Raw genomic sequence first — 27,981 nt, 5'->3', positions numbered from 1 at the left:
GGGTGCGAGAGAGGAGGGGAGAGACAGGAGGGCGAGAGGGGGCGAGAGATGGGAGAGAGACGGAACGAGAGGGGGCGAGAGAGAGGCGGGAGAGAGGGGGGAGAGAGAGAGTGTTGGGGAAAGAGGGAAGAGAGAGGGGGAGAGAGGGGGAGACAGAGGGGGAGAGAGAGGTGGAGAGAGGGGGAGGGAGAGGGGGAGGGAGGGGGTAGAGGGGAGGGAGAGTGGGAGAGAGTGTGGGGGAGAGAGAGTGGGGGAGAGAGAGGGGTGAGAGAGAGGCGAGAGAGAGTGGCAAGAGAGGTGGGGAGAGAGGGGAGAGAGAGGGGAGAGAGGGGGGAGAGAGTGGGAAGAGAGAGAAAGGGTGATAGAGAGAGGTGAGAGAGAGTGGCGAGAGAGGAGGAGAGAGAGGGGGAGAGTGAGGGGGAGAGAGTGAGGGGAAGAGAGGGGTGGGAGAGAGAGGTTGGAGAGAGGGGGGAGAGGGGGGAGAGAGAGAGTGGGAGAGCGATGGGGATAGAGTGTGGGGGAGAGAGAGTGGGGATAGAGTGGGAGGAACGTTTGAGGGGGAGAGAGTGGGGTAGAGAGTGGGGAGAGAGACGGGTGGGAGAGAGAGGTGTGAGAGTGAGGGGGAGAGAGAGAGAGGTGAGAGAGTGGGAGAGAGAGGGAGAGAGAGTGGAGTGAGATGAGTGGTGAGAGGGGCTGAGAGAGGGGGGAGAGAGAGGGGTGAGAGAGAGGGGCAAGAGAGAGGGGCGAGGGAGAGTGGGGGAAAGAGAGGGGGAGAGAGAGGGGGAGAGAGAGGGGGAGAGAGAGGGGGGAGAGAGGGGGAGAGAGAGGGGGAGAGAGAGAGAGGGGGAGAGAGACGGGGAGAGAGGGGGTAGAGAGAGAGAGGAGAGAGTTTAGGGAGAGAGAGGTTCTCGTGAGGCGGGAGGGAGGGGGAGAAAAAGGGTTTGAGAGAGAGGGGAAGAGAGAGGGGGAGGGAGAGAGAGAGGGTGAGATAGAGGGGTGAGAGAGAGGGGCAAGAGAGAGGGGCGAGAGAGTGGGGGAAAGAGAGGGGGAGAGAGTGGGGGAGAGAGAGGGGGAGAGAGAGGGTGAGAGAGAGGGGTGAGAGAGAGGGGCAAGAGAGAGGGGTGAGAGAGAGTGGGGAAAGAGAGGGGGAGAGAGAGGGGGAGAGAGAAGGGGAGAGAGAGGGGCAAGACAGAGGGGCGAGAGAGAGTGGGGCGAGAGAGATGGGGAGAGAGAGGGGGAGAGAGAGGGGGAGAGAGCGGGGGAGAGAGGGGGGAGAGAGAGGGGAGAGAGTTTAGGGAGAGAGAGGTTCTCGTGAGGCGGGAGGGAGGGGGAGAAAAAGGGTGTGAGAGACAGGGGAAGAGAGAGGGGGAGAGAGGGGGCGAGAGCGAGAGAGGGGGAGAGAGAGGGGAGAGAGTTTAGGGAGAGAGAGGTTGTCGTGAGGCAGGAGGGAGGAGGAGAAAAAGGGTGTGAGAGAGAGGGGGTGAGAGAGGGGGGTGAGAGAGAGGGGGGGTGAGAGAGAGAGGGTGAGAGAGAGGAGGAGAGAGGGGGTGTGAGAGTGAGGAGAGAGAGTGAGTGAGAGAGAGGGGGTGAGAGAGAGGGGGTGGGAGAGAGGGGTGTGAGAGAGGGTGTGGGAGAGGGGGTGAGAGAGAGGGTGTGAGAGTTAGGGGTAGAGAGGGTGTGGGAGAGAGGGGTGTGAGAGAGAGGGGGTGAGAGAGAGGGGGTGAGAGAGGGGGTGAGTGAGAGGGGGTGAAAGAGAGGGGGTGAAAGAGAGGGGGTGAAAGAGAGGGGGTGAGTGGGTGTTGAGAAAAGGGGAAAGACGGGTGTGTGGGGAGAGAAGGGGACAGAGAAAGGGGGAGAGGAAGAGGGGGAGTGAGATTGGGGGAGACAGGGAAGAAAGAGTGGGAAAGAGAGTGAGGGGGAGAGTGAGATGGTGAGAGAGGGAGGGGGAGAGAGGGTGGAGGGGGGAGAGAGAGGGGGACGAGAGAGAGTGAGAGATAGAGAGGGGAGAGAGATGGGCGTGAGAGTGGGGGAAGAGCGTGGTGGAGAGAGTGGGGAAAGAGATTGGGGAAATAGAGTGGGGAGAGGGAGGTGGAGAGAGAGGGGGAGAGAGACGGGCAGAGCGACGGGGAAGTCGACGGGGAGGGGGGAGAGACGAGGATAGAGTGGGAGGAAGAGGAAGGTGCGAGGAAGGGGGAGAGAGGGGGACAGAAAGGGGGTGAGAGTGGGGGGAGAGAGGGGTAGAGTGCGAGGGTGAGAGACGGAAGGAGTGAGAGAGGGAGAGAGAGGGGAGAGATTTAGGCGACAGAGTTAGTGAAGAGTGAGGGGGGAGAGAGTTTGAGGGGTAGAGAGAGAGGGTGAGCGGGTTAGAGAGAGACGGGATAGAGAGAGGAGGTGAGAGGGAATGGAGAGGGAAGGGGGAGTGTGGGAGGAGAGAGGGGGAGAGTGGGGGAGAGAGAGGAGAGAGAGGCGGACAGAGGGAGGGGGAAAGAGGGAGGCGCACAGAGAGTGGCAGGAGAGAGAGAGGGGGAGAGAGAGGGGGAGGGAGAGGGGGAGGGAGAGAGAGAGTGTGGGGACAGAGTGGGGGAGAGAGTGGGGAGAGAGTGGGGAGAGAGAGTGCGGGAAGAGAGTGGGGGAGACAGTGGGGGAGAGAGTGGGGGAGAGAGAGGGTTAGGGAGGGAGTGAGAAAGAGGGGAGAGATTTAGGTGACAGAGTTGGGGGGAGATTTAGTGAAGAGAGAGAGGGGAGAGAGAGACTGAGGTGTAGAGAGAGTGGGTGAGAGAGAGAGGTGTAAAGAGAGGGGGTGAGAGAGAGACGGTAGAGAGAAGGGGAGAGAGGAGGGGAGAGGGGGAGAGAGGGGTTTGAAGGGTGAGAGGGGTGTGGAGAGAGGGGGAAGAGAGAGAGGCGGCAGAGAGAGAGATAGGGGGGAATAGAGACGGTGAGGGCGAGAAAGAGTGGGAGACAGGGGGAGAGAGACGGAGAGAGCGACGGCGAGAGCGAGGGGAAGGGGGGTGAGACGGGGAGAGAGAGGGGGAGAGAGAGTGGGAGGGAGAGGAAGGTGCGAGGGAGGGTGAGAGAGGGGGACAGAAAGATGGTGAGAGCGGAGGGAGAGAGAGGGGAGAGAGATGGGGCAGAGAGTGGGGGAAGAAAGTTGGGGGAGAGGGGAGAGGGAGAGGCAGGAGAGGGAGGGAGAGAGAGAGGGGGAGAGAGAAGGGGAGAGCGACGGGGAGAGAGGGGGAGAGACAAGGCGAGAGAGGTGGAGGGAGAGGAAGGTGCGAGGAAGGGGGAGACTGGGGGACAGAAAGGGGATGACAGTAGGGGGGACAGAGAAGGGAGAGAGATGGGGGAGAGAGTGGGGGAAGAGCGTGGTGGAGAGAGTTGGGAAAGAGAGCGGGGAAAGAGAGTGGGGGAGAGGGAGGGGAGAGAGACGGGGAGAGCGACGGGGAGGGGGAGAGACGGGGAGAGAGAGTGGGAGGGAGAGGAAGGTGCGAGGAAGGGGGAGAGAGGGGGACAGAAAGGGGGTGAGAGTGGGGGGAGAGAGAGGGGACAAGGAGAGGATGAGAGAGGGAGGGAGGGAGAGAGGGGGGGAGAGAGGGGAGAGATTTAGGCAACAGAGTTAGTGAAGAGAGAGACGGGATAGAGAGAGGAGGTGAGAGATTGGGGTAGAGAGAGGAGAGAGGGAGGGAGAGAGGTAGAGGAGGGAGAGTGTGGAGAGAGAGGGGAGAGTGGGCTGAGAGAGAGGAGAGAGAGGCGGACAGAGGGAGGGGGAAAGAGGGAGGGGGAGAGAGGGAAGGGAGAGAGAGTGTGGGGAGAGAGTGGGGAGAGAGAGTGGGGAGAGAGAGTGGGGGGAGAGGGGTGGGGAGAGAAAATGGGGAGAGAAAGTGCGGGGAGAGAGTGGGGCTGAGAGTGGGGGAGGGAGAGAGGAGGAGAGGGAGGTTGGAGAGACGGGGAGGGGAGAGATTGGTTAGAGGGGGAGAGTGGGGGAGAGAGAGGGGAGAGTCGGGGGTGAGAGTGAAGGAGAGACGGGGACAGAGGGAGGGGGACAGAAGGAGGGGGACAGGAGGAGCGGGACAGAAGGAGGGGGCAGAGAATGGAGGCAGAGAGAGGGGGAGAGAGAGAGGGGAGAGAGACGAGGAGAGTGGGGGAGAGAGAGTGGAGAGTCGGGGTGGAGAGAGAGAGAGGAGAGAGTGGGGGCCAGAGGGAGGGGGACAGAAGGAGGGGGACAGAACATGAAAAGAGAGAGAATCGAGGAAGAGAGAGAGGGGGAGATGGATGGGCAGAGAGGGGGGAGAGAGAGGGGGAGAGAGAGTGGGAGAGAGAGTGGGGCTAGAATGTTGGAGGGAGAGGGTTAGGCTGGGATTGAGAAAGAGGGGAGAGAGTTAGGTGACAGAGTGGGGGAGAGAGTTAGTGAAGAGACAGGGGTGAGAGAGAGAGAGTGAGGCGTAGAGAGAGGGGTTGCGAGAGAGAGGTGCCGAGAGAGGGGCTGAGAGAGACGGTAGAGAGAAGGGGAGAGAGGAGGGGAGAGAGGGGGAAGAGAGAGAGGAGGTAGAGAGAGATAGAGAGGGGGAAGAGCGACAGGGAGGAGAAGAGAGCGGGTGAGAAAAAAGTGAGAGAGGGGGTGAGAGAGGGAGGGAGTGAGAGGGAGAGAGAGTGAGGTGACAGAGTGAGGAGAGAGAGGGGCAGAGAGATAGGGGCGAGAGAGGGAGGGCAAAAGTGGGAAGGAGAGGAGGCAAGGGAGAAGGGGCAAGGGAGAGGGGGAGAGAGAAGAAGAGAGAGGCGAGAGAGAGGGGGAGAGAGTGAGTGTGGAGAGAGGGGGGAGAGAGAAGAGAGAGGGCGGGACAGAGGAGGCAGAGAGCGGGGGGGGAGAAAGTGGGGGAAGAGAGATGGGGAGAGTGTGGGGGTGAGTGAGGGGGTGAGAGAGAGAGGGAGAGAGAGAGGGGAGAGAGTGAGGGAAGAGAGAGGGGAGGGGGGAGAGGGAAGGGGGAGAGAGAAGGGGAGAGAGAGGGGACGAGAGAGGGGAGAGGGGGCAGGAGAGGGGAGACAGAGAGCGGGGGGAGAAAGTGGGGGTAGAAAGATGGGGAGAGTGTGGGGGTGAGTGAGGGGGTGAGAGAGAGGGAGAGAGAGAGGAGAGAGAGTGGGGGAAGAGAGAGGGGAGAGGCGTAGAGAAAGGTGGAGAGAGAGAGGGGGAGAGGGGAGAGGGGGGAGATAGGGGAAGATAGACGGGGAGAGACGAGGAAGAGCGAAAGGGGGGTGAGAGAAGGGATAAGAGAGGAGACGAGAGTGGGTGGCGAGAGAGTGGGTTCGAGACAGGGGGTGAGAGAGGGGGAAGAGAGGGGCGCGAGAGAGGGGGAGTGAGAGAGGGGGGCGAGAAAGGGGGAGTGAGAGAGGGGGGCGAAAAAGGGAGAGAGGGGTGAGAGAGAGGGGGAGAGAGACGGAGAGAGAGGGGGCGAGACAGGGGGTGAGGGGGGAGAGGGGAAGTAGAGAGCAGGGAGAGAGAGGGGGGAGAGAGATGGGGAGAGATGGGGCGGAGAGAGAGAGAGTTTGGAGAGAAAGGCGGAAGAGAGCGCGGGAGAGTATGAGGGAGAGAGAGGGGGAGCGATAGATGGGGAGAGACAGGGTGAGAGAGAGTAAGAGAGGGTGAGAGAGGGGAGTGAGGGAGGTGAGAGAGCGGGGGTGAGAGAGCAGGGAATGGGAGACAGGGGGCAGAGAGTGGGGCAGAGAGAGGGAGGAGAGGGGGAGAGAGAGCGGGGGTGAGAAAGCGAGGGGGAGAGAGACGGGGAGAGAGACAGAGGGAGGGAGATGAGAGGGGCGAGGGAAGTGGAGGGGGGGACAGAAAGGGAGTGAGAGAGTGGCGGGAGAGTGCGGGGAGAGGGAGGGAAGAGAGAGGTGGAGAGAGAGGGGACGAGGGGGGGCGAGAGCAGGGAGAGAGAGAGAGATGGGAGAGAGAGGTGAGTGAGAGAGATGTGGGGGGAGAGACATGGGGAAAGAGAGAGAGGGGAAGAGAGAGAAGGAGAAAGAGAGAGGGGAAGAGAGAGAAGGGCGAAAAAGGGGAGGGGGACAAGGGAGAGCGGTGAAGGGAGAGGGCGGATAGAGGAGGGGGAGAGAGAGGGGGAGAGAGAGCGGGGAGAGTGAGCGGGGAGAGAGAGGGGGAGAGTGAGGGGAGAGAGAGGAGAGGGGGAGAGAGGGGGAGAGGGAGGAGAGGGGGAAGAGAGAGTGGGAGAGAGGGTTAACAGAGTGAGGGGAAAGAGCGAGGGGCACGGAGAGAAGGGCAGAGAGAAGGAGGGCGAAAGAGGGGAGTAGGGCCAACAGAATGGGGTCAAGTGAGGGGGGAGAGAGGGGGAGAAAGAGGGGGCAAGGAGGGGGAGAGAGAGAGAGGAGAGTGAAACAGGCAGCGAGAGGGGGAGAAAGAGAGGGGAAGGGAGAGGGGGAGAGCGAGCGGGAAAGCTAGGGGCGAGAGAGGGGGACGAGCGAGAGGGGGAGACAGAGAGGGTGTGAGAGAGAGGGGAGGGAGGGGGGAGAGAGGGAGGCGAGAGAGAGGGTCAAGATAGGGGGAGAGTGTGAGAGGTGAGTGAAATGTGCAGAGAGACGGGGAGAAAGAGAGGGGAAGGGAGCGTGGGAGAGCGAGCGGGAAAGCGAGGGGCGAGAGAGGGGACGACCAAGAGGGGGACGAGCGAGAGAGGAGACAGAGAGAGTGTGTGAGAGAGAGGGGGAGGGAGAGGGGGAGAGAGAGGGTGGGGAGATAGAGTGGGGGAGTGAGTGGGGGGATTGAGTGGGGGGAGACAGTAGTTGTAGAGAGTGTGGGGAGAGGGGGAGAGGAGGTGTAAAGAGTGGGGGAGAGAGAGAGGGAGTGAGTGAGAGGGGGAGGGAGAGTGAGGTGACAGAGTGAGGGGGTCAAAAGAGGGGGTGAGAGAGCGGGAGAGATGGAGGGGAGAGAGGGAGGGGGAGAGATGGAGGGGGAGAGAAGGACGGGGAGAGAAGGACGGGTAGAGAAGGACGGGGAGAGAAGGAGGGGGGAGAGAGGGAGGGGAGAGGGAGGGGATAGGGAGGGGGAGAGACAGGGGGCAGAGAGAGAGAGTGGGGAGAGAGGGGGGAGAGGGACGGGCGAGAGAGAGATGGGGAGAGAGAGAGAAAGGTGAGAGAGTAAGGCAAGAGAGGGGGGCAAGAGATGGGGAAAGAGAGAGGGGGAGAGAGAGAGGGAGAGAGCGAGAGAGGGGGGTGAGGAGGGAGAGGCGGAGACAGAGGGTGGGGAGAGAGGGATGGGAAGACAGAGAGCGGGGGAGAGAGTGGGGAAGAGAGGGGGAGATGGAGATAGAAGAGACGGAGAGAGGTGAGAGGGAAGATGGTGAGGGGAGAGATAGAGGGGAGAGAGAGGAGAGAGAGACGGGGTAGAGAGAAAGGGGTAGAGAGAGGGGAATATTGAGAAGGATAGAGAGAGAGTGTGGAGAGAGAAGGGGGCGAGAGAGAGGGGCGAGAGAGGGGGAGAGAGTAAAGGCGAGAGAGAGAGGGCGAGAGAGAGAGGGGGAGAGAGGGAGGGGCAGAGAGGGAGGAGGAGAGAGAGAGGGGGAGAGAGAGAGGGGGAGAGAGAGAGGGGGAGAGAGAGGGGGGAGAGAGATGTGAGAGAGGGGGAGAGAGTGGGAGAGAGAGCGAGAGAGCGAGGGGAGAGGGGAAGAGAGAGCGTGGAAGAGAGAGAGGAGAGAGGGGGAGAGAGAGGTGGGTTGAGAGAGAGGTGAGGGAGATAGAGAGGTAAGTGAGAGGGAGGTGGGGCAGAGAGAGGTAGGGGAAGAGAGAGGGGAAGATAGAGCAAGGGAAGAGAGAGGGGAAGAGAGAGGGGGAAGATAAGGGGAGAGACAAGGGGAGAGATAAGGGGGGGAGCTAAGGGGAGAGATTGGGGAGAGACTGGGGGAGAGATTGGGGAGGGATTTGGCGAGAGATTGGGGAGAGATAGGGGAGAGATAGCGGGAGGGATGGGGAGAGAGAAGGGGAAACAGAAGGGGAAAGGTAGGGGAGAGAAAGGGGTTCGAGAGAGATGGATTAGAGAGAGAGAATGGGAGCGAAAAGGGTCGAGTGCAGGGGTTGAGAGAGGGGTTCGAGAGAGGGGTTCGAGTGAGGGGGTCGGATGAGAGGGGTCGTGAGAGGGTGGTCGAGAGAGGGGAGTCGAGTGAGGGCTTTCGACGGGAGTGGTTGTGAGAGGGGTGTCGAGAGAGGGGGTCCAGTGAGGTGGTCGAGAGGGGGGTCGAGAGAAGGGGGTTGAGAGAGGGGGGTCGAGAGACGGGGTCGATTGAGGGGCTCGAGTGAGTGGGTCGAGAGAGTGGGTCGATAGGGGGGAGAGTGAGGGGAGGGGGAGAGCCAGGGGTGAGAGAGCGGGGTGAGAGAGATGGGGGAGAGAGAGGAGGGACAGAGTGGGGGAGAGAGTGGGGAGAGAGAGAGTGGGGGACAGGGGGCAGAGAGAGGGGCCAGAGATGGGGGAGAAAATGAGAGAAAGTGGAGAGAGAGAGTGAGGGGTGAGAGATGGGGAGAGCGAGGAGCGAGCAAGAGAGACAGGCGAGAGAGGGGGTGAGCGAGAGAGAGAGAGGTGCAAGTGTGAGTGAGTGAGTGAGGGGACGGAAATGAGAGAGAGTCTGAGAGATCGAGAGAGAAAGAGTGCGATAAGTGGACAAGAGAGAGAATGAGAGAGAGAGAAAGATAGAAAGATGGGTAGAGTGAGATAGGGAGAGATGAAGGCGAGCTAGAGAGAGAGGGACATGAGTGAGAGGCACGCGAAGGGGGAGAGAGAGAGAGTCAGGTGAGAGAGAGGGATGAGGTGGAGAGTGAGTGGGTTAGAGAGAGAGTGAGTCAGGGGAATAGAGAGAGAAGGTGAAAGAGGGGCTGAGAGAGAGAATGAGAGTGAGAGGGTGAGAGATAGAGAGTGAGGGAGTGAGAGAGGGGATCGAGAAAAAGAGACAGAGAGTCAGAGAGAGTCAGAGAGAGATGTCTCAGGGAGGACCAATGCAGCAGAGGTGAGAGCAGGACCCTGACAAGATGGTGGGAATGAAGCCTAGAATGTTGCTGTTCCTTGCCCAGCTCTGTATCTATGTCCTGTCTTCCAGGTCTGAATATAGAAGTCTACTACCTCCACCCTGTGCTGTTTACTGTGAGTGATGTTACCGGCTGCAGGATTTACTGAAGGCTCCAGATCTCCCTCTCCATCTCTCTCTGCCTGACCAACCATCTTTGATGTGGTTATGGACGAGACAGGAGTTAGGAATTCGGCTGAGACAGGAACATCCTGAGTACCTACAGGAGATAGGGAAGCAGACAGAATGGGAAATTAGACTGATGCAGTCAGAGTTACACATGGAGGATGGCACTGAGTCCCACCGAGACCTGGAAAATCCCAGTCTCCATCCCTGGCCTGTGCTGCTGCGTCTCTCTGGAGTGGGGAATTCTGTTGGCTCAGGATCTGGAATAGCTGCAAGAGCGAGAGAAGTTGACAGAGGCAGCAATTAGAGCCACACAGTGAGGGATACCACATGGAGAGAGACTGAGTGATATCACCAGAGTGCAGGACGGTATCAGGATCACACAATGGTCATGATGAAAGGGTTGTGATTCATGGTGCACTGGGATCAGTATTCAGTGACGGGTGAGCTATGAGTGGGACAGGTGATGGCCTCGTGTTATTTTCAGAGATGGAAATGTGTTGCTGGAAAAGCGCAGCAGGTCAGGCAGCATCTAGGGAACAGGAGAATCGACGTTTCGGGCATTAGCCCTTCTTCAGGAATTCCTGAAGAAGGGCTAATGCCAGAAACGTCGATTCTCCTGTTCCCTCGATGCTGCCTGACCTGCTGCGCTTTTCCAGCAACACATTTCCATCTCTGATCTCCAGCATCTGCAGACCTCACTTTCTCCTCGTGTTATTTTCACCCAACTGTTCACCCAGATGTTAATGCCGGTGTCCAGTATACCCATCTAACTACCTAATATCCTTTCAGGAGGGAAATCTGTTATAGGCAGCAGGTCTGGCCTACACATGTTCCAGACCCAGAGCGATGGGGTTGCCTCTAAACTGCTCTCTGTAATGATCCAGCAAAACACTCAGCTCAAGGGCAGCTCGGGGTGGGCATGTGATGCTGGCCAGCCAGAGACAGCAACATCCCATGAGTGAATTAAACACAACATTGCTGGGACCAGTGTCTTGGCCAATCATGTCGGTAGGCTTATGGACAGGACTTTCAGCTGACAGAGAGGTTGCAGGGCCAGGGTTCAGGTGAAAGGAGCTTTCCAAATCCAAAGAGAAATGGCGATGTAGCTGAAGACAAGCAGAAAAGAACAGGAAGAGACAGAGTTTAACTGAAACTGTACATCAGTGAATTGGACTGTGACAAGAAATTGTGGAAAGAATCAATCGTAATGTACTTTTTTTGGACTGGCTAAAGTCTCTGCAATAAGGTCTCTGGTACAGAGATAAATGAGGTTTAGTGGTGACACTGTGAACAAAAGGTGGAACATGAATATTCTATTGTCCACCTCCTTGAGGGGTGTCAGGGAGTGCAGGATGGGTAACCCTGACAGTAATGGGGAACAAAGGCAGTACAGAGAAAGCACTTGGCCTCAGATGATGAAGCTGAATCAGCCTGAATGCAGATTCTGGGTAACACGTGTCAAAAACACAAACAGGAGAAGAGTTTGGAGGCTGCCGAACGGCATTTCATTGCTCAACCCTGTTACACATTCCAATGAATTCCTGTGCAAAGTGCAAAGGCACTGTGACCATTTTGGGAGACTTCAGTCTTTGTATAACCTGGGACAGTCACTTTGGCAAAAGTGATGTTATCCGAACTCCTCTTTGAATGTTTCTGTCAGTGTTTGTTTGAATAACACGTTGTGCAAACGGCCAGGGACGTGACTATCCCAGATCGACCGTTGGGTGATGGCACTGAGGGAAGGAGTAATGTCACACTAAGATATCCTCTGGGAAATTGCAGTATAGTGGAATTCAGTGAGATGATGGATTTTTAAAGTGACCATAAAGCACACCCTACAATCACATCCAAAGCCATTGGCATGTTTTTGAGAGGAGAACTGACCAAGGTAACCAGGGGAAACAGTGAAGTATATGGCTGGTAATGGACAGTGGAAAACATTTACAGTCAGAGGGATGTACACCACAGAAACAGACCCTTCGTTGTCCAACTCATCCACGCCACCCACATATCCTAACATAATCTCGTCACATTTGCCAGCACTTGGCCCGAATCCCTCTCAACCCTTCCTGTTCGTATACCCATCCAGATGCCTTTTAAATGCAGTTACTCTACCAGTCTCCACCACTTCATCTGGCAGTTCATTCCATACACACATCACCCTCCACATCAAAATGTTGTCCCTTATGTTCCTTTTATATCTTTCCCCTCTCACCCTCAACCTCGGCCCTCCAGTTCTGGACCACCCCACCCCAAGGAAAAGACCTTGTCTGTTAAACCTAACCATGCCTCTCATGGATTTATAAACCTCCATATGGGTTACCCCTCAGCCTCAGACATTCCAGGGAAAACAGCCCCAGCCCATTTAACCTCTCCCTTTAGCTCAAATCCTCCAATCCTGTCAGCATCTTTGTAAATCTTTTCTGAACCCTTTCAATTTAAACAATATCCTTCCGATAGGGAGGAAACAAGAATTGCACGCAATATTCCAACAGTGACTATTCCAATGTCCTGTTTTGCCACAACATGACCTCCCAACTCATCTACTCAATGCCCTGATCAGTAAACACAAGCATACCAAACACCTTCTTCACTATCCTATCGACCCACAATTCTCCTTTCAAGGAACAATGAACCTGCCCTCCAAGGTCTCTTTGTTCAGAAACACTCCCTGGGACCTTAACATTAAGTGTATAAATCCTGCGAAGAGTTGCTTTGCCAAAATGCAGCACCACCCATTTATCTGAATTAAGATCAATCTGCCACTCCTCAGCCCATTAACCCATCAGTTCACCATCCCGTTGTAATGTGAAGTAACATTCTTCACTGTCCACTATACCTCCAATTTTGGTGTCATCTGCAAACTTACTAACTATACCTGCTATGTTCACATCCAAATCATTTATATAATTAATGGAAAGTCGTGGACCCAGCACCGATCCTTGTGGCACTCCACTGGTCACAGGTCTCCAGTCTGAAAAAACAACCCTCCACAACCATCCTCTGTCGTCTACCTTCGTGCCAGTTCTGTATCCAAATGGCTGGTTTTCCCTGTATTCCATGAGATCTATCCTTGCTGTCCAATCTCCCATGTGGAAACATTTCGAATACTTTACTGAAGTCCATATCACTCACACCCACCGCTCTGCCCTCATCAATCCTTTTGTTACTTCTTCAAAAAACTCAATATCTTCAAACATGATTTCCCACGCACAAAGCAATGCTGACTATCCCCAATTAGACATTGCCTTTCTAAACACATGTAATTCCTGTCCCTCATGTATCCGTCTTTCAACGTGCCCATGACTGACGTCAGGCGAACCAGTCTGTAGTTCCCTGACTTGTCCTGACCACCCGTCTTAAACAGTAGCACCACAGCTCCGGTTATCTGGTACCTCACCTGTGTCTATCGATGATACAAATATTTCAGCACGGGGAACAACAATCACTTCTCTAGCTTCCCACAGAGATCGAGAGTATACCTGATAAGGTCCTGGGGACTTATCCGCCTTTAACCATTTCAAGACATCCAACACTTCCCCCTCTGTAATGTGGATATTTTGCAAGATGACATCATCGATTTCCCAAAGATATTTCCCAAACTATCATTCTATTCTATATCTTCCTGGTCCTTCTCCACAGGAAATACTTGTTCAGTATGTCCACATCTCCTGCAGGTCCACGTGAAGGCTGTCTTGATCTTTGAGGGACCTTATTCTCTCCTCAGTGACCCTTTTGTCCTTTATGGAATTGTAAAAACATTTTGGATTCTCCTTAAACCTATTTGCCAAAGCAATCTCATGTCCCCTTTTTGCCCTCCTGATTTCCCTCTATCCCTAAACAACACTGTAATCCCCCCCTCCCTGATTAATCTCTACCAACACTGCACTCTCCCCCTCCCTAACTGATCCCTACCCAACACTGCACTCACCCCCTCCCTGACTGATCCCTACACAACACTGCACTCTCCCCCTCCCTGACTAATCCCTACCCAACACTGCACTCTCCCCCTCCCTGACTGATCCCTACCCAATACTGTAATCTCCCCCTTCCTTACTGATACCTACACAACTCTGCACTCACCACTCCCCCCCCCCGCCCCCCCCCCCCCCACCCGCCGGAAGGTTAGATCGCACGGAATCCAGGGGGCATTGGCAAACTGGGTACACAATTGGCTTGATGGTAGGAAGCAGAGGGTAATAGTCAGACTGAAGGCCTGTGACTAGTGGTGTGCCTCAGCGGTCACAGAACCATAGAATCCCTCCTCTGTGGAAACAGGCCCTTCGGCCCAACACGTCTCCTGGCCCTCTGAAGATTATTCCACCCTAACCCATTCCCTTACCCTGTTACTCTATATTTACCCCTGACTAATGCAACTTACTTACACATCCATGAACACTATAGGCAATTGAGCATGGCTAATTTACCTGACCTGCACATCTTTGGATTGTGGGAGGAAACCGGAGCACCCAGAGGAAACCCACGCAGACATGGGGAGATGGTACAAACTCAGTTGGTATGGCATAGTGGCTCAGTGGTTGGCACTGCTGCCTCACAATGCCAGGGACCCGGGTTCGACCCCAGCCCCTGGTGACTGTCTGTGTGGAGTTTACACATTCTCCCCGTGTCTGCGTGGGTTTCCTCTGGGTGCTCCGGTTTCCTCCCACAATCCAAAAATGCGCAGGTCAGATGAATTGGCCAGGCTAAATTGCCCATAGTGGTAGGTGCATTCGTCCAGGGTAAATATTGGGCAGGGAGAATAGCTCTGGGTGGGTTACTCTTCGGCAGGTCTGTGTGGATTTGTTGGGCCAAATGGCCTGTTTCCATACTGTAGGAAATCTAACCCTAACAGGATCTAACCCACACAGAGTACCCTGTGAGGTTGGAATTGAACCCAGATCCACGGTGCTGTGAGGTAGCAGTGCTAACCACTGAGCCACTGTGACGCTGAGCTGGTCAGTGCTAGGCCCATTGCAGTTTGTTATCGATATCAATGATTTGGATGAGGATGTTTAAGGCATGATTAGAAAGTTTGCAGGTTACACTAAAATAAGTGAGGAAGGTTCTCAGCAATTGCAACAGGGCCTTGATCAGCTGGGGAATTGGACTGAGAAATGGCAAATGGAGGTTAATACAGACAAGGGCGAGATCGAGCATTTTGGAAAGTCACATCAAGACAGGGGTTTCATGGTAAATGGTAGGGCCTGAAGGAGTGTCGTGGGACAGAGCGCCCTTGGATTCCAGGAGCACGGCTCTCTGAACTCTGGTAGACAGGGCAGTGAAGAAGGCTTTTGGTACACTGGGCCCTTCATCAGTCAGGGCATGGAATATCGAAGTTGGGCAGTTCTGTTGCAGTTGTACAGGATTCAGTTTTGGCCACCTTGCTATCGGAAGGATGTTATTAAACTGGAAAGAGTGCAGACAAAATTTACAAGGATGTTGCCAGAACTCAACTAGACAGTTATAGATAGAGGTTGGACAAGCTAAGGCATTGCCTGTAGTGTGCAGGAGACTGAGGGGTATCCTTATAGAGGTGTATAAGATCATGGGAGGCATGGGAATGCACTCAGACTTTATCCAAGGCTTGGGACATCGATGACGAAAGAGCATCAGTTTAAGGTGAAAGGGGAAAGATTAAAAGTGAACCCGAGGGACAACCCTTTTCTCCAGAGGGTGATACACATACGGAGTGAACTACCAGTGGAAGTAGTCAAGGAGGATACATTTAATAACATTTAAAAGGCACTTGGACAAATACATGGAAAGGAACATATTGGAAGGATATTGGCCAAGTGCAGGGAAACGGGGTTAGCGTGGATGGGCCAGTTTGAGCCTGTCTCCATGCTGCAGAACTCTGTGACTCTATGAGTATACCCAGGTGTCCCATAATACAGAAGTGGCTAAAGCAACATCAACACGAGCCGGTACAAATGTGAAACAGGCCGGCAGAATTTGGCAGGAAGCCAGCCTGGCCTTGCAGTGAAGGATTCCTGGCACAGGAGCTGTGGTGAGAAGCCCATAGAGAACTGGGGAAGGAATATGGAAAGCTCACTCCACTGCCGATAGCCTGGAGGACCCATGGCTGGGATCCAGTCACCCCAGGGAAACCTACAGGCTGTGACCGAGCTAGGTCTCTGACACAATGAGCAGGACAGAAGGTTGCAGGAAAAGTTCACCCACATGGGACTACTCCAGTTACAATTGGGAAGAGCCCAATCCAGTGACAGGGGGGCCTCTGAGGATGGGGAGACAGCCTCAGGTTACATTAACAATCTGGAAGGACAGTGTATGAGCTCCGAGCAGCTGCATGGGTCCTGTACACCTGCAACACGGAGCAACACACATCAGGCCCTAATAGGAGGTGCCAGGAGCAAATACAATCCTAGGGAACCAGGGCTCCTCCCAGAGTGGGATAATGTGTGCCTTTGGGGTTCTACCTCCCCAGGGAGATAATGACAGGCCCCTCCCTGACACATCCACACCCGCCCACAGATGGGAACTCCCACTGCCTTTCTCCCAGGTAACTGCTCCTTTTGCCCCCAGCGCTGGCCCACAGACGGACCCAGATTCCATGAACCCTGTGGTTACCCAGTGTCAGACAGCTGATGGTCTCACTCCGGACACAACAGCCAGTCCAGGCACCCAGCAGGTGGGCAGCACCAAAAATGCCACTCTGTTTGATCCTGTCTCAAACCCAGATACATGTTTGGATGAGACAGACCGACAGTCTGTCATACACGGACTGGATGCTGACAAACAAACTAAATTAATCACCATGTGACTTTGTCCACCAGGCCATTCATCCCTCCCTGAGGGACAACAGTGAGGGAGGGGCATCCATGATGAAATGAAGGCAGCGGTCCTCACTGCTCGAGAAAAGTCCCATCCCGGGTTAGTGACAAACAGCATAAATATTTGTTCCAGGAGAACACCCACACCAACATGTCTCACTGTCAGTTACAGCAGCTCACCAAGGGCTGGGTTAGTAACAGCTGTAAGGACACTTTCGGTGGGACACTGGGCTTGGTGCGAGGAATTCCAATTATCCCAAGTGACAAAGTTAGGCTGGGGATCGAAAGTATTGGAATGATATTAAAAAAGGTATTTGGATGGGGTATCATGATTCCATCCCACATGCTGTGGAGATAGAGGGGACATTGACAGGGACCACACTTACGTAAATGTGAAGGAACAGGCCATACCACAGCATTCCCACCGCCTGTCATGAACGAATTCGGCTCCTCTCACATCAAGCTGTGGTCCTAACTGCACTCACCTTGATATATCTCGGGATACCGGTGGTTAGGATTGCAGGCTGTAACAGATGGGTACGATCATGGTGAATAATACCTGGACACACCCCCAGGGACTGGAAGGTAGATGGAACTCCCCGGGTGATCACCTTAGTTTCATTCAGTTGCAGGGTTTGAGTGTTCCTGGCTGGGCCCAGTATTGATTGCCTGTCCGTAGCTGCTCGGGAGCTGGTTTTGGTGGTGAGCTGCCTCCTTGAACTGTTGCAGGTTGTGGACCCACAATGTCCTTAGGGAGGGAATTCCAGGAGTTTGAGCCAGCAGGTCTCATTCCCTTGCATTTATTCTGCTCACTGGATGTTGGCTATGCATCACAATTCTGTATGGATTCTCAGAACGGAATATGTTTTGACGAAACAGTTACAAGTGCCACAGTCGCTCAGTGGTTAGCACTGTTACCTCACAGCGCCAGAGACCTGGGTTTGATTCCACTCCTGAGCGACTGTCTGTGTGGTGTTTGTACATTCTCCCTGCAACTGCATGGGTTTTCTCCCACTGTTCAATGGTGCAGATTGACAGATTGCCCATAGTGTCGAGGGATATTCAGGTTAGCTGGAATAGCCATGGGAAATGCAGGGTTTCAGGAATATCATCAGGGGATGGATCTGAGTTGCATTCTCTTCAGAGGGTCATTGTGGACTCGATGGGCTGAAGGGCCTGTTTCTGCTCAGTAGGGATTCTATGATATCACTTATCAGCCCTATGACAATCGGTTTGACCAATGTACAAAGTGTCTTTCACTCAAACAGCAGGCTACTCTGACAACAAACATAACCAGCTTTTAAAATTAAGATTGTAATTCATTGTATACGCTTCTTTCCATTCAAAAGACTGGGTGGGGGGGAGGGGGAATGGGTGAAATGTTGCGGCCTCCTTGCTAAAACACAGATAGACAGCCAAGAGACGCTGGGTATATTGGACAAGTTATACTCCCAAATCACAAAAGCCAGACAGCAGCCAGATGGTTATCCCATCAGCATAATGTCAAAGGCAACAGTTCCCCTGGGCAGACATATCCCTAACAACGTCTCCACCAAACAAAGGAGGGCCGAGATAGGAAGGCACCGGGTCCTGCTACACAAAGAAACTAACAGGAACAAGCCATCCAAATGATCAGCAACGCTTCAAACTATTAACTGATTCTCCTGACTGGCCAGAAGTATAGAAAGTTCTGGGAAACCATCCAGAAATGAACAAAACCAGGGATCACCTGCAGACTGATCTCTTGAATTTTCTGGAGGCTTTCTGAGGTGACCAACATGGCAAGGGACAGAGACCAGCTCACCATCCAGAGAGAGGGAGAGAGAGAGGAAGGGAGACAAGCTGAAGGAAACCTCAGGAGCATGGGAGAGAGGGAATGTGAAAACCCATTGAGAGAGAGGGAGCTGTAACCACCTGGAATACTGAGTGTTGCCCCTTCAGTCTGTCCATGCTTCAACGCCTGTTTCTCTCAGTCTGACTTCCCCTTCTCTCTTTGTCCTTCTCTCTCCCTGTCTGTCTCTTTCTCTCAATCTGCCTTTCTCTCACACCCTCCCTCTCACTGTCTGTCTCTGCCCCATCTTTCTCTCATCCCCGTTCTCCAACCCCACTCTCTCGACCTCTCTCTCTTTTTCTCACCCTCCTTTTCTCTTTTTCTTTGTTTCAGACCTGAAAGTGCTCACCTAATTTTGAACCCCCTAAAAACAATTGCCCATCATTTTCGCTCTCCTCCCAAATTTATTCCCTTCCCCAAATATCTTCCCTCACAAATACCTACCTCACCAACTGTGCCCCCATCAAATATTTTGCTGCCCCCAACATTGCTGTGAGACCCACTCCCTGGGGCAGAGGGAGTTCAGTGGAAAAGTGTGGAGCTGGAAAAGCCCAGCAGGTCAGGCCTGAACCATCGACTCTCCTGGCTGACCTGCTGTGCTTCTCCAGCTCCTCACTTTGTAACTCTGACTCTCCAACATCTGCAGTCCTCAATTTCTCACACCGGTAAATGTGTCTGGGTTGACTGACTGGTCTGTGACTGTTTTAGTGTACAGCAAGATCCCAGCCTGAGAATTACAGAAGGTTTGCATCACAGATGGAGTCCTTTCTGCCCATCATCCCCCTGCCCCATTAAATGATCCTGGTCCGGTTCAGGATCCTCAGGATTGGCCCCTGAATGGCCTCATTGACTATCCTTACTGTGGAGACCTCTTCTCTACCCTGTCTCAGACTTTGCATCACATGCTATCCCTCCCGCCATCTCTCTATGACAACAGCCCCTCCTTTCTCTACCAACCTCAAAACCCCATCAAACCCTCCCCCTGTCTCTGGCTGTCCCATTCCCTCCGTGTCTCCCACTCTCCCCCTTCCCATGCAGACTCACAGACCCTGGGCTGGAGGACATAGTGCAGAGACTAACTCGCCTTTTGACTGACTGCTGTAATGCACAGCAAGATCCCACTCTAAAACCATCGCCAAGTACACACACTGTCCTTCTCCCTCAATATATGTCCTTCTCACTCTCTCTCCCTCTCTCTCCCTGTCTCTCTCACTCTGTCCTTTTCTCACTCCACCTCCCTGACTCTCACTGCCCATTTCTCTCTCTCCACTTTCTCCATCTCCACTCTCTCCATCTCTCTCTCTCTTTTTGTCACTCTCCCTTTCTCCTCTTTTTCTCTTTTTCAGACGCACTCAGAAAAGTACTTAATGTTCCTTCCATTCACCCCCTCCCCACAGTCGGGTTAAATCCTGGGAGAGACCAGGCACTGAGGCAAACTCTCCCCAATGCCCCTTCCCCAGTCACTGGGACAGAGCAGAGGGGTCCAGGGAGAAAGAGGGAGAGAAACTACAGGAGATAAAGAGAGATGGACGGACAGACAGCGTGAGGGAGGGAGAGAACAAGACAAAGACAGGCGGGGGGGGGAAGGGGAGAGGAAGTGAGACAAACTGAGAGAGAGCAGGACAGAGAGAGAGAGAGTGAAACTCCAAGGAGAGAAATACAATGTCAGACAGATACAAGGTGAAAATGGGGAGAGAAAGGCAGGGAGAGAAGTTCAGGCAGACAGCAAGACGGAAATCCCAGGGAGAGAGATAGGACAGAGAGAGAGAGAGAGAGAGAGGAGCTGCAGCAGCAGAGAGATAGAGCTGAGAGAGTGGGGTGGTGGTGGGGGCTGTGATGTGGCTAGAGTGATGTACAGACAGGAATAGCAAGATCCCACAGAGCTGTCAGACAGATGCAGAGAGAGATTTGCAGAACACTGGGAAATGTACATTGGACAGAGATGTGAAGGATGTTGAGAGATAGGGATTGGAGGAAAGATGTGGGAGAGAGAACTGGGAACACAGAAATAGACATGAGAGCTGCAGAGAGAGAGGGAAGCAGTAAAATCTCTGGGATCAGATCCCTCTCGAGCATTTTGCTCCTTTGTCTCTCCCCGTTCCCACAGACGGCCTGAATCCCACTGTGTGTGTTTGTGTGTGAGTGTGTGTATGTGAATGTGTCTGTGTGTGTCTGCGTGTGTATGTCTGTGTGTGAGTCTGTGTGTGCGCCTGTGCGTGTCTGTGTGTGTGTGTGCCTGTGTGTGTCTGTGTGTGTGTATGTGTGTGCCTGTGTGTGTATGTGTGTGTGTCTGTGTGTGTGTGTGTGCCTGTGCATGTCTGTGCCTGTGTGTGTCTGTGTGTGTGTCTGTGTGTGTGTGCCTGTGTGTGTGTGTGTGTGTGTGCCTGTGTGTGTGCCTGTGTGTGTGTGTCTGTGTGTGTGTCTGTGTGTGTGTGCCTGTGTGTGCCTGTGTGTGTGCCTGTGTGTGTGTGTGTCTGTGTGTGTGTGTCTGTGTGTGTGTGTCTGTATGTGTGTGTGTGTGTGGGTGTGTCCGTGTGTGTGTGTGCTTTCGTCTGATGATTCCTCATGGCAGAATAATTTGATTCTCTGTCTCTGTATTGTCCTAGTTTCAGTTCCCAAATCGAATGTTGAATCACCCACGATCCTATTGAATACCAGAGCAGGCTCGAGGGTCTGGATGGTCTCCTGTTCCTATTTCGGATGGTCTTATGTTGTTAACACTACCTCCCAGCTCTTGGCCCCCACACTGGAGGTTAGGACGACACAAGGGCCTGATCTGTAGAGGGCTGCCCTCTTCCGTGAGTCTCGGAGGGAACCAGCCTGATTTGGATGGGAGGTGCAGCCTCTCAGTGAGAAGTGAAATCTCCTTGAGGTTCCCCTCAGTCTCTCACTGTAAGGTGGAGCAGGCCAGTCTCGGGGAAGCAAACAGCAGGCCAGATGTGCTCTGTCCTCCAGCTCCATTTCAGACGGCCACATGGGAGGGGCTTGTTTCCTTCATCAGCTTCCCGTGCTCTCCCTTCTGGGTTAGGGTGGGGCCGAATGGCCTTGCTCTTGGCTCCTATTGAGGTGCAGGCTGGCTGTGATTGGGTTATACAGGGCATGCCCCTGGAGTGAAGTCAGTTAGCTCAGTTGGCTGGACAGTTGGTTTATAATGCAGAGTAAAACCAATAGCGTGTGTTCAATTCCCACACCAGCTGGGGTTATTCTGAAGGACTCTCCTTCCCAACCTCTCCCCTCAGCCGGGCCATGGTGACCCTCTGCTTAAATCCCCACCAGACACCGCTCTCTCATGAGGAGCTGTCCCATGCTCTGGTAAGACATTACATTGGTTTGTACCTGGGGCACTGTGTGCAGGACTGGTCACTGCATTGCCAGAGGGATGTTTGTGTGTGGGGAAGGTTTACCGGATAAACCCCCATGGGAATGAACAGCACTCTCTTTCCCCCAGTTAAGCCACCCTGACAGATTTTGAGTCTTTGGAGACACAAGGACCAATTCACCTGAAACAGGAGCTGGATTTTATATTCATGGGCACCCAATAAGATTGGCGAGTTTACATACGCACGCGCACACACACACTCCCTCAAACAAACATAGACACATTCTCACACACACATACACACAGGACCCCGCCACACACAGGCTCTCTCACACACACAGACACACGCTCCCTCAAACACAAACACAGACACACTCACACACACATACACACAGGCACAACTCTCTCACACACACATACACACACAAGCATACACTATATCTCTCACACACATACACGTACAGACATACGCTCCCTCAAATACACACACGGACACACTCTCTCACACATACACGCAGACACACTCTCTCTCTCACACAGACACACTCTCTCTCACACACACACATACACACTGTCTCTCATTCACACACACTCACACACACACACTCTCATTCTCTCACACATCCACTCATTCTCACGCACAGACACTCTCTCTCTCTCACACACACACTGTCTCTCATACACTCACAGGCACTCTCTCACACACACACACACTCTGTCTCTCTCACACACACAGACATTCTCTCTCACACACATACACACAGACAGACACACGATCTTTCAAACACACACAGGCACACTCTCTCACACACACCCATAAACACACAGTTACTCTCTCTCTCTCACACATACACACGCTCCCTCAAGCACACAGAGACACACTCACACACACACATAAATGCATAGTTACTCTCTCTCATACACACACAGACACACGCTCCTTCAAACACACATAGACACACTCTCTCTCACACACACACATGGACACACACTCTCTCACACACACACACTGACACACACTCTCTCACACACACAGACGCTCTCTCTCACACTCACATAAACACACAGTTACACTCTCTCTCACACACACATACGCACGCAGACACACGCTCCCTCAAATATGCATAGACACACTCACACACACACACACACGGACACCCACACTCTCTCTCACACACACTGACACACACACTCTCACAAACAGATACACTCACTCTCACACACACATGCACACAGACACACACTCTCTCTCACACACATACACACTCTTTCTCACACACTGTCATACAGACACACAGACACATACACATATAGACACACAGACACACAAACACATAGACACACAGACACATTCTCTCACACACACAGCGACACTCACACACATACACATAGACACACACTCTCTCACACACATACACACTCTCTCACACACACTCTCACTCACACACATGCACACAGAGACACACACACCCTCAAACACACACACAGCCACACACTCTCACATGAACATGCACTTTCTCTCTCACGCACACATATACAGACACACAGAGATACACATGCATCCACTCTTTCACACACACAAACACGGACAGTCTCTCTCTCTCTCTGTCTGTCTCTCTCTCTCTCTCTCACACACACACACACACACAGCTGTAAAGGCATGGTTGAGGTATTGCTGGAGAAATGATTTCTCCGAGGACTGAGCCATGATCTCACATGATGACGGCTCCGGGGAGACAGACAGCAGCTACAGAGACTTGTTGGATCTTCCTGTGCACCACCTCTTGCATCGACAGCATTAGTCTGTTTGGGTGCTGCTTTTCTAAAATGTCTCCAAGAAACAAGTAACAATAGATTGATGAATGTTTTCCCCCAAACCATGTTTCAGACACATGCTGCTGTTATTTTTCACTGATTGTGTAAAATGATCTGGATCTTCTGAAATGGGGAGTGGCTTCCATTTCAAATTACGACACCAGAGTGCCCCGGGGACCCTGAGGAAATGATCAGGGAATTGCATCTGTTCCTTTCTACCCTCTGCACTCTGTACCACCAGACAGTGCACCCTCAGTACCTCAGATAGTGCACCCTGAATACCTCAGATAGTGCTCCCTCAGTACCTCAGATAGTTCACCCTGAATACCTCAGATAGTGCTCCCTCAGTACCTCAGATAGTTCTCCCTGAATACCCCAGATAGTGCTCCCTCAATACCTCAGAAAATGCTCCCTCAATATCTCAGAAAGTGCTCCCTCATGGCCTCAGATAGTGCTCCCTCAGTACCTCAGATAGTGCTCCCTCAATACCTCAGGAAGTGCTCCCTCAATATTTCAGATAGTTCTCCCTCAGTACCTTAGATAGTTCTCCCTCAGTACCTCAGATGGTGCTCCTTCAATACCTCAGAAAGTGCCCCTCCAATAGCTCACATAGTTCACCCTCAGTACCTCAGATAATGATCCCTCAATACTTCAGATAGTGCTTCCACAGTACCTCAGATAGTTTTCCCTCAGTACCTCAGATAGTGATTCCTCAGTACGTCAGAATGTGCTCCCTCAGTACCTCAGAAAGTGCTCCCTCAGTACCTCAGAAAGTGCACCTTCAATATCTCAGAAAGTGCTCCCTCAATATCTCAGAAAGTGCTCCCTCAATATCTCAGAAAGTGCTCCCTCAATACCTCAGAAAGTGCTCTCTCAGTACATCAGACAGTGCTCCCTCAATAGCTCAAGAAAGTGCTTCCTCAGTACTTCAGAAAGTTCTCCCTCAGTACCTCAGAAATTGCTCCCTCAATACATCAGAAGGTGCTCCCTCAGTACCTCAGAAAGTGCTCTCTCAGTACCTCAGAAAGAGTTCTCTCAGTACATCAGTCAGTGCTCCCTCAATAGCTCAAGAAAGTGCTTCCTCAGTACTTCAGAAAGTTCTCCCTCAGTATCTCAGAAGGTGCTCCCTCAGTACCTCAGAAAGTGCTCCCTCAATGCCTCTGAAATTGCTCCCTCAATACCTCAGGAAGTGCTCCCTCAATACCTCAGATATTTCTCCCTCAATACCTCAGAAAGCGCTCCCTCAATACCTCAGATAGTTCTCCCTCAGTACCTCAGATAGTGCTCCCTCAATGTTTCAGATCGTTCTCCCTCAATACCTCTGATAGTGCTCCCACAATACCTCTGAAAGTGCTCCCTCATACCTCCAAAAGTGTTCCCTCAATACCTCAGAAAGTGCTCCCTCAGTACCTCAGAAAGTGCTCCCTCAGTACCTCAGAAAGTGCTCCCTCAGTATCTTGGATAGTTCTCTCTCAGTACCTCAGAAACTGCTCCCTCAGTACCTCAGATAGTGCACACTCAGTACCTCAGACAGTGCTCCCTCAATACCTCAGAACGTGCTCCCTCAGTACCTCAGACAGTGCTCCCACAATACCTCAGATAGGTCTCCCTCAGTACCTCAGATAGTGCTCCCACAATACCTCTGAAAGTGCTCCCTCAAAACCTCAAAACGTGCTCCCTCAATACCTCTGAAAGTGCTCCCTGAATACCTCAGATAGTTCTCCCTCATACCTCCGAAAGTGTTCCCTCAATACCTCAGAAAGTGCTCCCTCAGTACCTCAGACAGTGCTCCCGCAATACCTCCGAAAGTGTTCCCTCAATGCCATTGAAAGTACTCCCTCAATACCACAGAAGGTGCTCCCTCAATATCTCAGATAATTCTGCCTCAATATCTCAGATAGTTCGCCCTCAATGCTTCAGATAGTGCTTCCTCAGTACCTCCAATAGTTTTCCCTCAGTACCTCAGATAGTGATTCCTCAGTACGTCAGAATGTGCTCCCTCAGTACCTCTGAAAGGTCTCCCTCAATATCTCAGAAAGTGCTCCCTCAGTACCTTAGATAGTTCTCCCTCAATATCTCAAAAAGTGCTCCACCAATACCTCAGAAAGTGCTCTCTCAGTACCTCAGAAAGTGTTCTCAAAGTACCTCAGACAGTGCTCCCTCAATAGATCAGAAAGTGCTTCCTCAGTACTTCAGAAAGTTCTCCCTCAGTACCTCATAAAGTGCTCCCTTAAGGCCTCTGAAAGTGCTCCCTCAATACCTCAGGAAGTGCTCCCTCAATACCTCAGATATTTCTCCCTCCATACCTCAGAAAGTGCTCCCTCAATATCTCAGATAGTTCTCCCTCAATATCTCAGATAGTGCTTCCTCAATACCTCAGATAGTTCTCCCTCAGTACCTCAGATAGTGCTCCCTCAATACCTCAGAAAGTGCTCCCTCAATATTTCAGATAATTCTCCCTCAATTTCTCTGAAAGTGCTCCCTCAATGCCTTTGAAAGAGCTCCCTGAGTACCTCAGAAAGCCCTCCATCAATACTTCAGGAAGTGCTCCCCCAATATCACAGAAGGTGCTCTCTCAGTACCTCAGAAAGTGTTCTCTCAGTACCTCAGACAATGCTCCCTCAATACCTCAGAAAGCGCTCCCTCAGTACCTCAGAATGTGCCCCCTCAATGCCTCTGAAATTGCTCCCTCAATACCTCAAAAAGTGCTCCCTCAATATCTCAGATAGTTCGCCCTCAATATCTCAGATAATGCTCCCTCAACACCTCTGAAAGTGCTCCCTCAACACCTCTGAAAGTGCTCCCTCAATACCTCAAAAAGTGCTCCCTCAGTACCTCAGAAAGTGCTCCCTCAGTACCTCAGAAAGGGCTCCCTCAGTACCTCAGATAGTGCACACTCAGTGCCTCAGACAGTGCTCCCTCAATACCTCAGAAAGTGCTTCCTCAATACCTCCGAAAGTGCTCCCTCAGTACCTCAGACAGTGCTCCCCCAATACCTCAGAAAGTGCTCCCTCAATATCTAAGAAAGTGCTCCCTCAATATCTTAGATAGTTCTCCCTCAATACCTCAGACAGTGCTCCCTCAATACCTCAGAAAGTGTTCCCTCAATGCCATTGAAAGTGCTCTCTCAGTACCTCAGAAAGTGTTCTCACTGTACCTCAGAAAGTGCTCCCTCAATACCTCAGAAAGTGCTCCCTCAATACCTCAGAAAGTGCTCCCTCAGTACCTCATAAAGTGCTCCTTTAATGCCTCTGAAAGTGCTCCCTCAATACCTCGGAACGTGCTCCCTCAATATCTCAGATAGTTCTCCCTCAATATCTCAGATAGTGCTTCGTCAATACCTCAGATAGTTCTCCCTCAGTACCTCAGAAAGTGTTTCCTCAATACCTCAGAAAGTGCTCACTCAATACCTCAGGAAGTGCTCCCTCAATACCTGAGGAAGTGCTCGCTCAGTACCTCAGACAGTGCTCCCCCAATACCTCAGAAGTTGCTCTCTCAGTACCTCAGAAAGTGCTCTCTCAGTACCTCAGAAAGTGCTCCCTCAATGCCTCAGGAAGTGCTCCCTCAATACCTCAGGAAGTGCTCGCTCAATACCTCAGACAGTGCTCCCTCAATACCTCAGGAAGTGCTCCCTCAATACCTCAGATAGTTCTCCCTCAATACCTCAGAAAGTGCTCTCTCAATACCTCAGAAAGTGCTCTCTCAATACCTCAGATAGTTCTCACTCATACCTCCGAAAGTACTCCCTCAATATCTCAGAAAGTGCTCCCTCAGTACCTCAGAAAGCGCTCACTCAGTACCTTATATAGTTCTCCCTCCATACCTCAGAATGTGCTCCCTCAGTACCTCAGATAGTGCACACTCAGTACCTCAGATAGTGCACACTCAGTACCTCAGACAGTGCTCCCTCAATACCTCAGAAAGTGCTTACTCAGTACCTCAGAAAGTGCTCCCTCAGTACCTCAGAAAGTGTTCCCTCAGTACCTCAGCCAGTGCTCCCCCAATACCTCAGAAATTGCTCCCTCAGTACCTCAGAAAGTGCTCCTTCAATATCTAAGAAAGTGCTCCCTCAATATCTCAGATAGTTCTCCCTCCATACCTCAGACAGTGCTCCCTCAATACCTCAGAAATTGTTCCCGCAATATTTCAGATAATTGTGCCTCAATATCTCAGGTAGTTCTCCCTCAATACTTCAGATAGTGCTTCCTCATACCTCAGATAGTTTTCTCTCAGTACCTCAGATAGTGATTCCTCAGTACGTCAGAATTGCCCCCTCAGTATCTCTGAAAGTGCTCCCTCAATATCTCAGAAATGCTCCCTCAGTACCTTAGATAGTTCTCCCTCAGAACCTCAGAAAGTGTTCCCTCAGTACCTCAGATAGTGCACACTCTGTACCTCAAACATTGCTCCACCAATACCTCAGAAAGTGCTTCCTCAGTACCTCAGATAGTTTTCCCTCAGTACCTCAGAAAGTGCTCACTCAATAGATCAGAAAGTGCTCCCTCAGTACCTCAGATAGTTCTCCCTCAATATCTCAGGAAGTGCTCCCTCAATACCTCAGACAGTGCTCCCCAATACCTCAGAAAGTGCTCGCTCAATACCTCAGATAGTTCTCCCTCAATACCTCAGACAGTGCTCCCCAATACCTCAGAAAGTGCTCGCTCAATACCTCAGATAGTTCTCCCTCAATACCTCAGGAAGTGCTCCCTCAATACCTCAGGAAGTGCTCACTCAATACCTCAGGAAGTGCTCACTCAATACCTCAGTCAGTGCTCCCTCAATACCTCAGAAAGTGCTCGCTCAATACCTCAGATAGTCCTCCCTCAATACCTCAGACAGTGCTCCCCAATACCTCAGGAAGTGCTCACTCAATACCTCAGATAGTTTTTAGATTAGATTAGATTACTTACAGTATGGAAACAGGCCCTTTGGCCCAACAAGTCCACACTGCCCCGCCGAAGCGCAACCCACCCATACCCCTACCCCTACATTTACCCCTTACCTAACACTACGGGCAATTTAGCATGGCCAATTCACCTGACCTGC

General features: G+C 52.6%; 1 long non-coding RNA gene across 1 annotated transcript in view; it reads right to left on the bottom strand.

Annotated features, from left to right (window-relative positions):
* The window catches only part of LOC148137977 (uncharacterized), a 65,758-nt gene that overhangs the window by 28,028 nt on the left and 9,749 nt on the right, over positions 1–27,981 (bottom strand). Inside the window, exon 2 of the long non-coding RNA XR_015754076.1 lies at positions 9,142–9,270. This is a non-coding gene — a long non-coding RNA (uncharacterized LOC148137977). The remainder of the gene's footprint in view (positions 1–9,141; positions 9,271–27,981) is intronic.

This window comes from Chiloscyllium plagiosum, unplaced genomic scaffold (genome assembly GCF_037043375.1).
Source record: "Chiloscyllium plagiosum isolate Xiang-an unplaced genomic scaffold, Cpla_swu_hap1 HiC_scaffold_42, whole genome shotgun sequence".
Classification (NCBI taxonomy): Eukaryota; Metazoa; Chordata; class Chondrichthyes; order Orectolobiformes; family Hemiscylliidae; genus Chiloscyllium; species Chiloscyllium plagiosum.
This window is presented reverse-complemented; position numbering and strand designations above follow the sequence as displayed.